Source organism: Ambystoma mexicanum, chromosome 1q (assembly GCF_040938575.1).
Source record: "Ambystoma mexicanum isolate Mex_15411 chromosome 1q, UKY_AmexF1_1, whole genome shotgun sequence".
Taxonomy (NCBI): Eukaryota; Metazoa; Chordata; class Amphibia; order Caudata; family Ambystomatidae; genus Ambystoma; species Ambystoma mexicanum.
This window is the reverse complement of record NC_090922.1, coordinates 792028037-792039964: the sequence shown is the minus strand read 5'-3', so window position 1 is coordinate 792039964 and position 11928 is coordinate 792028037.

Here is an 11928-nt window from a genome sequence, read left to right as displayed (position 1 = left end):
GGCATTTTTACTGGCTGGGAGTCAGTACATGGTAATAATGGCATATATTGATACAGCCTGCATCAACATAATTAGAACAACCAACATGAATATATTTTTATACTAGCATATCTCGCGTGGAAAGGCGGCATGAAATGTATTGGAAAATGTTCCTGTGCACAATGTTTGATTTGTAAATATTGGGAATTTCCATGTGCTTCCATACAAAACCAATTGCAAACTGTATGGATTTCTACCCAATTTTGTAAAGAAAGTGCTCTAAAATGCATACTTTTAACCCAATGTTTCAAAGTTTTCTTGGGAGTGAGAACCCCCTCAAGCAACCCTTGTTTGGTTTGGGCTCCCTCACTGTGCTCTGTTGATCCTGCCTAATTGGCACAAACATTTAAGCCTCTTAAGTTCAGAAATGTACCAGCCTCCACTGTACATCATTTGTCACTGTGTATGATGTGTGTTTTAATGTGCACACAGGGGCAGGGTGCTCCTTAATGATATGATATGGCATTTATAACGTGCCTGTACACAAGTGTTTCTAGGCGCGACAAGGCAAGGAGGGAGAAACAAAAGAGTAGGACAAAACACAGATCTTACTAGGACTTGTGTCATTCAGATAATGCAAGAGCAGGGAAGTGGGGAGGGGAGAAGTGCCGAGGGTGGGTAGGATGCAGAAGTGCAGTAACAAAGGAGAAACAAGAGTGCAACCAACGGGTGGCAAGTGTGGGTACTCATAAGTGCAGCCAACGGGTGGAGAATAAGAGCAAGAGTAGGGACTGTAGGGTTACAGATGCAGACCACAAGTGCATGGGAGCCAAGAGGCAGTGCGGGATTGCAAAAGGACAGGCAGGGACCTGCGCCCAAATTCAAAGCTTGACCAGGTGACCAGTGCATGGATCAGGCAGGTGATCAGCAAGGGAGAGGAAGAGAGAAGGCAGAAGCAAACAGACAGGTCTTGAGGTGCTTCCGGAACCAGAGATGGTTCTCCTCAAGTTTCAGCAAGGCCGGGAGGCTGTTTCTAGGGGGAGGCCCCAGCCGAAGAAAGAGATCTGCCCTCAACTCTTGGAAAAGTGACTGACCCTCAGAGAATTGGAGGTGGCGCATTGGAGAGCTCATGCCATTTTATATATATTTATTCATATGATAAAAAAGTTAGTCTGGCATGAACCTTTGTTCAGTAGAGAAATTTAACTTTGCTGTTGTAGTAATAAACCATATTTGGGATCCTGCACACAAACTCAAGGGTAGATTTCTCGAGTCTCCTGTTTGCAGAGGTGCTGCCGCTGGCCGAGTGCAGTAAATTGTAAGGGGGCCTCACCAAATGTTTTGCCCCGGGCCTCACCACATCTTCTGACAGCCCTGGGCAGAGGGAACATAACAGCCCTTCATTGTTGATTGCAGCCCTGTGTGTGTGCCGTGTGGGCGAATATAGCACTAATAATAATGTAGCATTTATATAGCGCTCCGAACCCTCTGGCATCTCAGTCCTACTTATTATTACCCACGGTGTGGGGTGCTCATTTATCAACCTCAGAAGGATGAAAGGCTGAGTTTGGCCCTGCCGGGATTTGAACCTGTGTCAACAGGCTTTGCACAGTTGTCAAAGCGAGCGCTCTACTCGCTGTGCTATCAGACTGGCTCTGCACTGCGGACAGTGCAGAGTGAGTAGCCCAGCTGACGTGGGGGGGCACAACGGGGGCCCAGGATTTCAGAGGAGGGGTACAGGCCCCCCCATACCCCTCCTAGCAATGCCACTGCCAGTATGGACCTATATGACCCCCCACTTCATACCCTGATGCTGTGCACAATAGGGGCAGAAGGCTATCAATGGGCCATTTCTGGAAAAGGGAGTTGTCACCCATTCCCAGGACCATCTGGACAGCCGTCAGCCTCGTCACTCAGTTCAGTCTGGTTTTAGGCCATGGAATGGACCGAATCGTCTCTCCTGGTTTTATGAGACGATATGCACAACTCCTTAGCTAATCTTTCCTGACACCCAATTACAGGGAATTGGTTGAATGATTCATTGCCTAGCACAGAATGGGTCGGAACGTTTACACTGCAGAGCCATTCTCCTGTACTGATGGGCATTCCCTGAGGTGGTGAGAATGTTCACATCTTGTCGATGCTCTTGATGTGACAGTTACACCGCCACAGTGCGATGCAGTGAAACATGCTTGCCCCGGAGCAGGAGGCGATGCAGCCTGGAGCGCCGCCCGGTGGGGCAGTACAGGCGCCACCGCATTCATGGCCTCCCGCGGGGTGCAGCAGCTCCCAGACCAGTAACCCCCAACCGGGAACAAGCATCAGGAGCTCCCACACTCCCTCAGCAACACCCACCATGCGCCAGTGGCGAGACAGTTCTTCCTAGTGGCGAGTCTCTGCCAATGGCACACCATGCTGATGCACTTGACCTTTTTGCCCAAGACAATCCACGGGTGCTGCTTTCACTGTGGGCAATCACAGGCAGGTCGTCCAATGGTAGCTAAGGATGTTTTCCACCGAAAGGGGGAGCAAAGCTATAAGCAATATGATAACAAACATGGCATCCTAGAGTAATAGGGGCACATGGAGCTTTGTGTTCTCATGCTTTTAGGAAACGTGGTGAATGGATTTCTGCTTCTTCATGAAATGCACGAGGAGGCTGGCCGAAATAAAACAGTTTAACTGTACTGCATTATCATTAGAAGATGGGTTCAAGAGCACTATACTTGTAATAATAGTGACTTTAATATGATTTACATAAACTAGACCTCAGTTCATTGCAAATCAAACCAAGCCCCCAAAATGTAAATCATGCAATTAAATTGTTTAGCTATTTTAAACAATGTATGATTTTATTTGGTAGATGCATGGTATCTTTCCCATTCAATGATGGGCAATAATTTCCAGCGAGCTTCCTTAGAGACAGTCATCCAAGATGGCTGCCTCCATTGAAGAGTTTCAAAGAGTTCATAGAAGGGCAGGAATGGGTGGGATTAGCCATAGGGATTACATTGGCTAGGGGCAGGGAATGGGAGGGATTACAACTGTGTATCCCTCCTTGAATGTCATCTCCATTGGAAAAGCATTACATACCTTCATTTAAAGCCCATATTTGAAGCTATTATGTTAATGACAATAGTTTTGGCTTTAAGCGCCACCTAATAGCCCAAACAAATTAATCAAATAAGAGATAAAAGTAAGTTTGAGTACCTGTAATATAGTCAAGGGTATTAATGTTGTTGTGGCAGATATATACTTGTACCCTATGGGCTGGAATTTCCCATTCCCAGTTAAATTACACAAGGGGTTAATAGGCGTGCTCTGATTTGTCTTTAACATGCACTGCAGATACCTACCATTATAAACAACAGAAGAGCTGTGGCCCCTGCAGCCCAATCCTGAAAAAATTAAAAATATATTACAATTTGCTCCTCATAAAAAACAAGACTCTTCTTGAAGAGGCGGGTGCATCATTTCAACAAAAAAGGTGGTTCCTTCTAGCAGCACTCTGATGAAACTATATTGCTATCAATGTGTATCAAAATCAGATAGTTTTTACGTGTCTGTCTCTCAGGGTATTAAGGAAGGGCCGGCTTTAGGCATGGGCGACCTGGAAGGTTTCCCGGGTTGCCACATTAACATAATTTACATGGGGCACCCTAGCCTCTGCCACATCAACATGGAGGAGCCTTTAAAAAGCTCCTTTTTGCTGGCGGCAGAGGCAGATGTCCCTCACGTAGAATAAGAGGCTCCACTGTGCTGGGTTGCAGCGGCGTCCAACGTAAGTGAAACTGGGAGGACTTTTCATTTAGGTTGAGTGCTGCTGCTTCCCGGCGTGGCGGAGTAGCTTTTCAAAGGTTGTGGATGCCACAGCACCTAGAGGGAGTCTTTTAAGGGCTCCCCCAAGCTGGCGCGGTGAATGGGCCCTATTAAAATGAAAAGCACCCGCTCTCGTGCTGGCGCTGGGTGCTCCAGCATGGGACTGGGCCATTTTTCATTTAAATAGGGCACTGCTGCTAAACCAGAATCGGGCAGCCTTTGAAAGGCTTCCCCAAGCTGGCATGGTAGCAGTGCCCTATCACTCACCAGATACAGAGAGACACCCTGGTGCAGACCGGGCTTACAGCTGCCCATCTGCCTCATGGGGTTGTTGCGTGTCCTGACCCACGTTTGGACTATTATGCTGCATCTTTTGGTGCTGTGGGCTTAGAAAATCCAAGATGGCCGAAAAAGACCACATTGCGCCAGAATCCAGGAAAACCGTGCAGTTTTGGCGCACACCAAAATGTTCCCCTGACCTGCCACTCACCAGTGCGAGTGTGCTGGGCCAGGAGTGCCATGAGTGAAATGTGTGCCAAAGGAAAAACAGCAGTGCCGGTTGGCTCAAAAAGCGCTTTGAAATCACCTTTGTTTCTCTGAAATGCAAGCTAAAAATGCCTATTTTAAACATTGCAAGATATTCAAAAATCTCAATGAACACCAGCAGACATTTGGCAGAAGGTAGACTTGTGTGCATACAAAATCTGGAAAGAGAAAGAGCCTAAAATAATGTTCATAATGAAACTGGCTGAGCTGTGGATGCCAGCAGCCTAAGTTAAATTGGACTGAAAGACACTAAAATCTAAATGTTTAAAATAAATGAGTGACCTACTGTTGAGTGTCACATAGTTTGCAACTGTTAAATGTCATAGTTTTGAACTTAGAATCAGCGTTCTAGCTGCATGTGTAAAAATTGTAAGTTTGATTTGGATGAAGAAAAACTGGGAACAAAAGTGACATTTAGCTGAAGCCTGGCTTAAAGAAATTGAATTCTGCCTGACAACTACCCCCGACTGGAGTTGAAACTTGCTCAACAAATGTTCCCAGGCCTGGCCTGCATTCTCCTGCCCTCACCAAAGGGAGATGACACCTCTCTGATTGGATTAGGGGAGGAGCAGCTGGCGACTGCAGGAAACTGTACAATGAGCCTTCCTTGGCTCAGGCAAATGTTAAATTAGGGGGGGGTCGTAAATGGCTTCCTCTTGAGAGAAACTGGAAGGGGCAGTGTCTCTGTGAGCAACTTCAGTTGGAGGAAGTGGACAAACCAGAAATTCCACCATGTGCTTTGGGAAACCACACCCCTCTGGGCCAAAGCATAATTTTAAAAAGATGGATAGTAGTACGGACTTGTCAAAATTATATAAAATAATATCATCATTCTTGTGATTTTTCTGTGCACATTTTAAGAGGTGGTCGGACTCTGTGGTATGTTCTTGGGGGTAGTAGTGGAAAATAAGGTATTACTCCGAATGTCTGTATGTTAAAAATCTGACACCTTATCATCTGATACCCATATTCCTTGTGCACATTTGTGTAAAATCTGGAAAAGTTTAGAGGTCGTTATCTGGATGAAAAGGGCAGAATTCTGCCAGAAGTGGACACAACATCTTACAAAGACAGGGATCGGATGGTTTGGTGCTACAGAAAATATGTTAACTGGACATATAATATTAGAAAAATGGTACATAGATGAATGTGTATTTGGATCAAGAATAGATTTGTGTGCAAATTGACCAGGGGTGGATCCTCTGACCCATAAACTACCTCATCACGAGGACACTCCATTTCCTTCCCTCAATCAAGGGAGAGAGGAGAGCTTGGCCAATGATAAGTTGTGAGGGGCAGGCTTAGTTATGCCCACACACACACCCACTTTCAAAACACATAAAAAGAGACTGCTTGGACAGGCGAGAGATTCACTTTCCACTTTCTTGCGGAGCATTTTGACGGACGACTTCACATCCAGATTCCAGCCTTTACATCCAGAGATCCAGAACTAAGACTCCAGATAGACTACAAAACTTAAAGCAAAGGCCTAACCCACAAGCTGAGAACTCTTCTCAGCAGGCCTTCAGAATCCAGCAATCCAACCAAGCTATTCTACAGCTGAGCGAGCTGTTGGATTCTTTGCCAAGAACTTTTGCCAGAACCGGTAGCAGACCCAGAAAGTAGTGGTGTATCCAGAGAGACCAGACCAGATCGCTGTGAGCAGAACCAGAGATCCAGACCAGACCAGCAGAGCAGAGCTGACCTAGATAGCTGTGACTTCAGAACCAACCGCCCGGAGTCCAGTCCCAACCTGACCAGACCCTGACGGCCTATTTCAAATTCATAGTGTGAGTACTCAGCCAGAACTGTGCAAAACCAATCTCTTAGTTAAAAATAATCTAATTCAAACTATTTTAACCTATTAGAACTGCATCATAAGGAATCGTGTGTCTATTCTGTGAGTTCACAGCTGCAAAACTGTCATCTGTCATTCTGAAACTGTAATTTCATTTCTGAAAATCTACCTTCACGAAATCGTCTGTATCTCTTTAACCGTTTGTGCTAGGAGTGAGTTGTAACTTTCATTTTAAAGCTAAGATTCTAGGCTTTCCAACAAACCCAGACTTTCTATTCATTATACTTTTTCCATAATCGCTCGACGCACTCGGAAAAAGTGCAGCGATTTGCGATTTGGCTCAAATTTCTTCACTTGTAAAAATATCAGCTTCTTGCTTTCCTTTGCTGAAATTCGTTTGCAACCTGATAATCATTCATAGAGCATTGCTAAAGTGATCCTGAACTAATTTAAAGTAGCTATCACCCACCCTGAATCTCTTATAGGGAATTAAAATCATTTTTAGCATATTTTTCCCTTCTTTGCATACCACATTTGAAATACTTTTGCCTGTGTTTAAAATCATCCCTGTTTCTCTAAGCTTGCTGGGGGGAACGGGAACTTTGAACTACATTTGATTGTATTCCTGAGAACTGTGTGCTCTCCTTTCCATCTTTTTATATTGCATAAGGTGGGGGGGGGGGGTGAATTGCCAAAAGTGGAAAAGTGATTACATTGTCTTTTGTTGAAATCAAATCAAGGTTATTCCTGTGCTGCATTCTTTTCCATCACTGCATTCCTTGAAACCATAAAAGTATTCTCTGCTACCTTATCCTTTCACTTCCAACTCCTACGTAATAAAATAAGTGTGCTAGTGTAAGATTATCCATTGTTGATCGGCATCATATTCTTTAGTGTGATATCAAATATTAATTTATTTTAAAAGTGTGATATATATATTGTTTAATTTTTCCAATAAATATTTTAAATTGCAAAACACACCTACTTCTTGGCTCAGTGAGGTCAGGGGGATTCAAACAGAGGGGCGTTATATAAGGGTTTATCATCCAGAGTATAACTTGTCATAAAAATATATAAATAAGGGCTTCCCTTGGGCGTCCCAGACGAGGCACTGACTTAGTGGGATTGCTGAAGTGAAGTCACTTAACAGATTGGGGGCACGTCCGGGATTCTGGATTAGATCTATCACTTGTGCAGATTAATACAGTGTGCTAACTGACAGGATATATAAATTCTGTTGGATCACCACGCCGTGTTACACTGTAAAAACACCCCTCAAAGGAACGCTCTAAGGAAACGGTCTGTTTTGCGAAATAAAATACAAACTTCTGTAAGTCAGGAAGGAAATCAAATTCCAGAATGACGACCTTGGTAGATATCAAAATAGCCAGACAACACCTCTTACATGAGCTATTTGTGAGAGGTGAGTGGGCTCATCAGGACCAGGCGGTCTGGTTGCAGGCAATCCCACCCCAGATCACTGAAACAGGGTCAGATATATGGAGAGATCAGGGTCCCTTACATGTGGTCCTGAGTGAACTATATATGGTCCCTAAGGCCAAGGATGAGCACAACAAGATTGCCAGGGTAGCGGCATATTTATATTTATATATGGGAGCCATACAGGACAAATGTGCTGAAGGCCAAGATCTGGCAAATAGGCAACTGATGGCATTAGAGAAGGCCCAATCTGACCTGGTCTCTTCTGAGCAGAGGCTGCAGAGGAGCCAGGAGTCAGAAAATGATAGTAGGCAGTATATTATTAAAATAAAGGAGGATATGGATATCCTGCAACAGGAAAAGTCTGACCAGGATAACAGATTTCTGGCCTTGCAGAAGGAGTACCAAGAAGGTTTGGATTCCCTACTGCAGAGCCAGAAAAAGCTGGAGCAACAACTAGACTTTAACAGGGCATGCACAGAGCAGGTAGCCACCTTGCAAATCCGACTAGACAGAGAGAAAGAGGAAAACAATAAATTGATTTTGAAAGACCTGGATACCCAGGCAGAGTTTGATCAAGAACGCCAGAAAGTTGGTGCCTTTCAAAGGCAGAGGGACGACCTGGCGGCACAGATGCAGGCTCTTAGTCAGGAAAGGGACACCTTAGGCCAGGAAGTCTGCCAATTAAAAGAAAAAATTGAAGAAAATCACCTGGCCCTCCAGGGGCTGGGTGACCTCCAAAAAGAGCATCACAACTTGTTAAAGCACACCAGGAGGGTGGAAGATGCTCTGGCAAGAAAGGAACAGGCCAGTAGGGATGGGACTCAGGAGGTAACCCTCCTGCAGCAAAGACTGGCCCAGGTTAGTATGAGAAAAAGTAGTGCAAAGAAAATTTAAATTTAAAAAAGGAAATCAATAGAAAGGAAAGAAATACTCAAATCAAAAAACGTACTGCACATGGGCCAATGGAATTCAATAAATCCAAACAAAGAATGTAGTGGAAGGTGACAATCAAGAAAGCAGGATAGAAATAATAGGATACTGCAAATCGGAATTACACAAGTAGGGTCTGAATAAACACATGGCAACTAACAATAATACATGGTATTAAGCCTTGCTGCCAATGGTGTCATCAAAAAGACGGCACCTTGGGTCCTGGAGCGAAGTCCAGGAAATGCAGCATTCAGATTCAGATCAGAAGTAAAATGTATACTGTTAAACAGTGTGCATGTACAGTACTATCCGGTGATGGTACCAAAAACAAGGTTCAAGGTTAACATTCTCAATAACATTCATATTAAATAGGCCCCGGTTCCACTGTGCTTGAATGTACTTCAACACATATCAGTCAAAACAGAAAGAGTGACATGAGATTATAGAAAACAGTGATAATTAATCTCCTCGTTTAGTCCATTAGGTACTAAACTCCCAAGTTTGTCTATCCAAAAAGTCTCTCTGCAATTAAGGTGTCGACCCAAATCCTCATGTGGACTGTTCTTTGTTAGTACCTCCAGAATCACAAATCTTATTTGTGTCACACTGTGTCCATTTGCAGCCCAATGGCGTGCCACAGCTGAGTTAGTGTTCGCATTTCGGATGCAGGATCGATGTTCACTCCACCTTATTTTAGCTGTTCTTGTCGACTGTCCGAGATAAAATTTACCGCATGGACATTTAATGCCATAAATAATATTGGTACTGTCGCAGGATGATTGATGGTGTTACCTTTAATGACAAAGTTACAGTTAACACAATGGAGGCATGGGAATGTGCCAGTGCGTTGAGTTGTCGGCCCTTTCAGTGGTGGTTTAGTTTGGACCAGTTCATCTCTCAAGTTCCTACTCCGTTGATATGCAAACACTGGTACTTCACTGAACACATTTTGTACTCGGATGTCATTTTTAAAGGTCCCCCAGTGCTTTTTGATAGTTTTCTTAATTTTATTGCTTTGAATGGAAAATTTGGATACGTATACTGGTGACTTCAGTTCTCTTTTGCTTTTGGGGTTCTGTGTTGATAATAGGGTCTCTCGTGACAGGGCATTAACTCTGTCGGATTTAAACTTAACTTTTAGCTATTTTGTAAGAAACTGCCACCTGGATTGGGATACTAGAGAGCGGCTGTATGACTTGGTATTTTACCTTGTCTCTTGCTTCAATTGTTCTTTTTGGCTTGGGTGTCTCCAAACCTTTTACAGCCTGCTCCTTCACAAAGAATCATTTTGAAAAGACTTGCTTCTAACATTAATTTTGCACACCAACAACAAGTGGATTGATATCTTAGTGGTGCCCACTCATTTTGCTTCCTGCTTTTTTCTTTTCCCTCCATTTGGTGAGACACACAGCAGTGGCGGCACACAATTGTGAATCTTCTCAATACACGTAAAAATATGTCATTTGAGGATATCGAAGGATTATCGAACAAATGTGCTGAAACCTTAGGTTTCACATCTGAGAAAGCATCTGCCATTCTTGGACTCATTAGTGAAACATCCATTGGTGCCCATGGAACTACGCCCAAGGATCTAGCCAAACGGATCAAACAGTTAGAGTACCTTATACACAAGGAGATAAACAGAAAACTACATGCAATTACTCTCGGCCGATATTTTAAAAATCAACGCATCCCGAGAGGTCTCCGCATACAGCTTCGACCAACTCTGTGCAAAGAGAGCAAGGAGTTTGTTCGCAGATGGGAGGCTTTCTAAATCAGTGTTCGTTGGATCTCATCTTATTAACTATACAGGAATTGTCTAAAAATCTGACGACCCTCAGTACAGAAATTGAGGATATAGAGAAGGAACTGGTTGGTGCGCTACGGAAGGAGGAGTATGATATCATACTGTTAGAAATCAATATAAAACTTGAAGACTATTAATCCGAGCTTGAACAGAAGAAGGTTAAAAAATTCAAACGTGATACTTATGACTACATTAATGAAGAAGTGTATACCTGGATGGACAGATATGGGGCCTCATCAAGACTTGGGCGGTAAATGTGGCGGATTATCCGCCGGACCTAAATAGCGCTAACGCCAAGGCACCCGGCGGATAATCCACCAGATCACGAGTTATCGCGCACGCGCCCCGGTCCAAGGCGTTAGCGCAATTAGCGCGAACCCTTAAAGCCGGTGCACCGTGCGCTACCGCCACTTCGCACTCATAGCGCGCGGGAAACGCGTCACCGCCGGAACGGGAAATAAAGTGGCGGCCATCTTGGAAATCACATTCCATCGGATATCAGAGCCACTGGAAGCCATCCACGCAATCTGAAGCCTAATAATGAGTCAGGAGCGCACTAGGGGCAAGTCTGCACTGGACAGGGTCCCAAAACCCAAGTTCAGTGGCCAGGAGCTTGAGGTGCTTGTGGATGATGCACTGACGTACCACCATGAGCTGCAGCAGCGCAAAACCAGCGCGCAGTGCCGAGGCCAAATATGGCGATCTGTCGCAGAAAGGGTCAGTGCAGTGGGGCGCGTGCCCCGGGATGGGGAGGACTGCCGCAAGCGGCTGAATGACCTGCGCGTGCGAGTGCGAGGCATCCTGTCCCAGCACAGGAGTGCAAGCAGGGGCACAGGAGGAGGGCCACCACCCCCCCCCCCGACCTCACACCATGGGAGGAGAAAATGACGGGTGTCATCGACGTTGGAACCATTGAGGGCATTGGTGAAGCGGAGGCAGGGACTGGCATCAATCCAACAGCAGGTGAGTCCCATCCCCGAATACATGCATCTGAATGAGAGTGAAGACATGTGTCTGAGGCTCTGCATACACCCGTAAGTGAGGGCCACATCCCTAGAACGGTAGTGCTGCCTAGACGACCCTGTACGTGCAGTGCATGAATGACCGGGGCAGGGGATAGACTCCCATAGCCATAGGACAGCTACGTAGAGTGGTACTGTGCATCAACACAACCACAAAAGTTCCCATGCAGTGTACCTCCATGCACATCCACAACAAGCACCACATGGTGACTGAACAGAATGCAAGTTGAATGCGTCATTGTTACTGTCTTCATTCACACTTGTTGGCATGACCTGCATCACACAAATGTAAGTAGCATTGTACTCAAACCACCCCCTATGCACCCCACAGGCACACGTCGATCTCAACAGCCCGGTGATGATGGCGATGAGGCCACACAGACAATGCGCCCACAACACTGTGCCTCCACCAGCACCAGCACCCCCAAAAAAGGCCACACCCATGGGAGACAACACCGGGGAACACCCACCTCACCCCGACGCAGCCCCGCCAACAGCAGTGGCAGCCACATGGCCACAGGGAGGCGACCATCAGCTCACCAGAACCCAACATCCACAGCCCCAATGCCGAGGGAGAGAGGCCG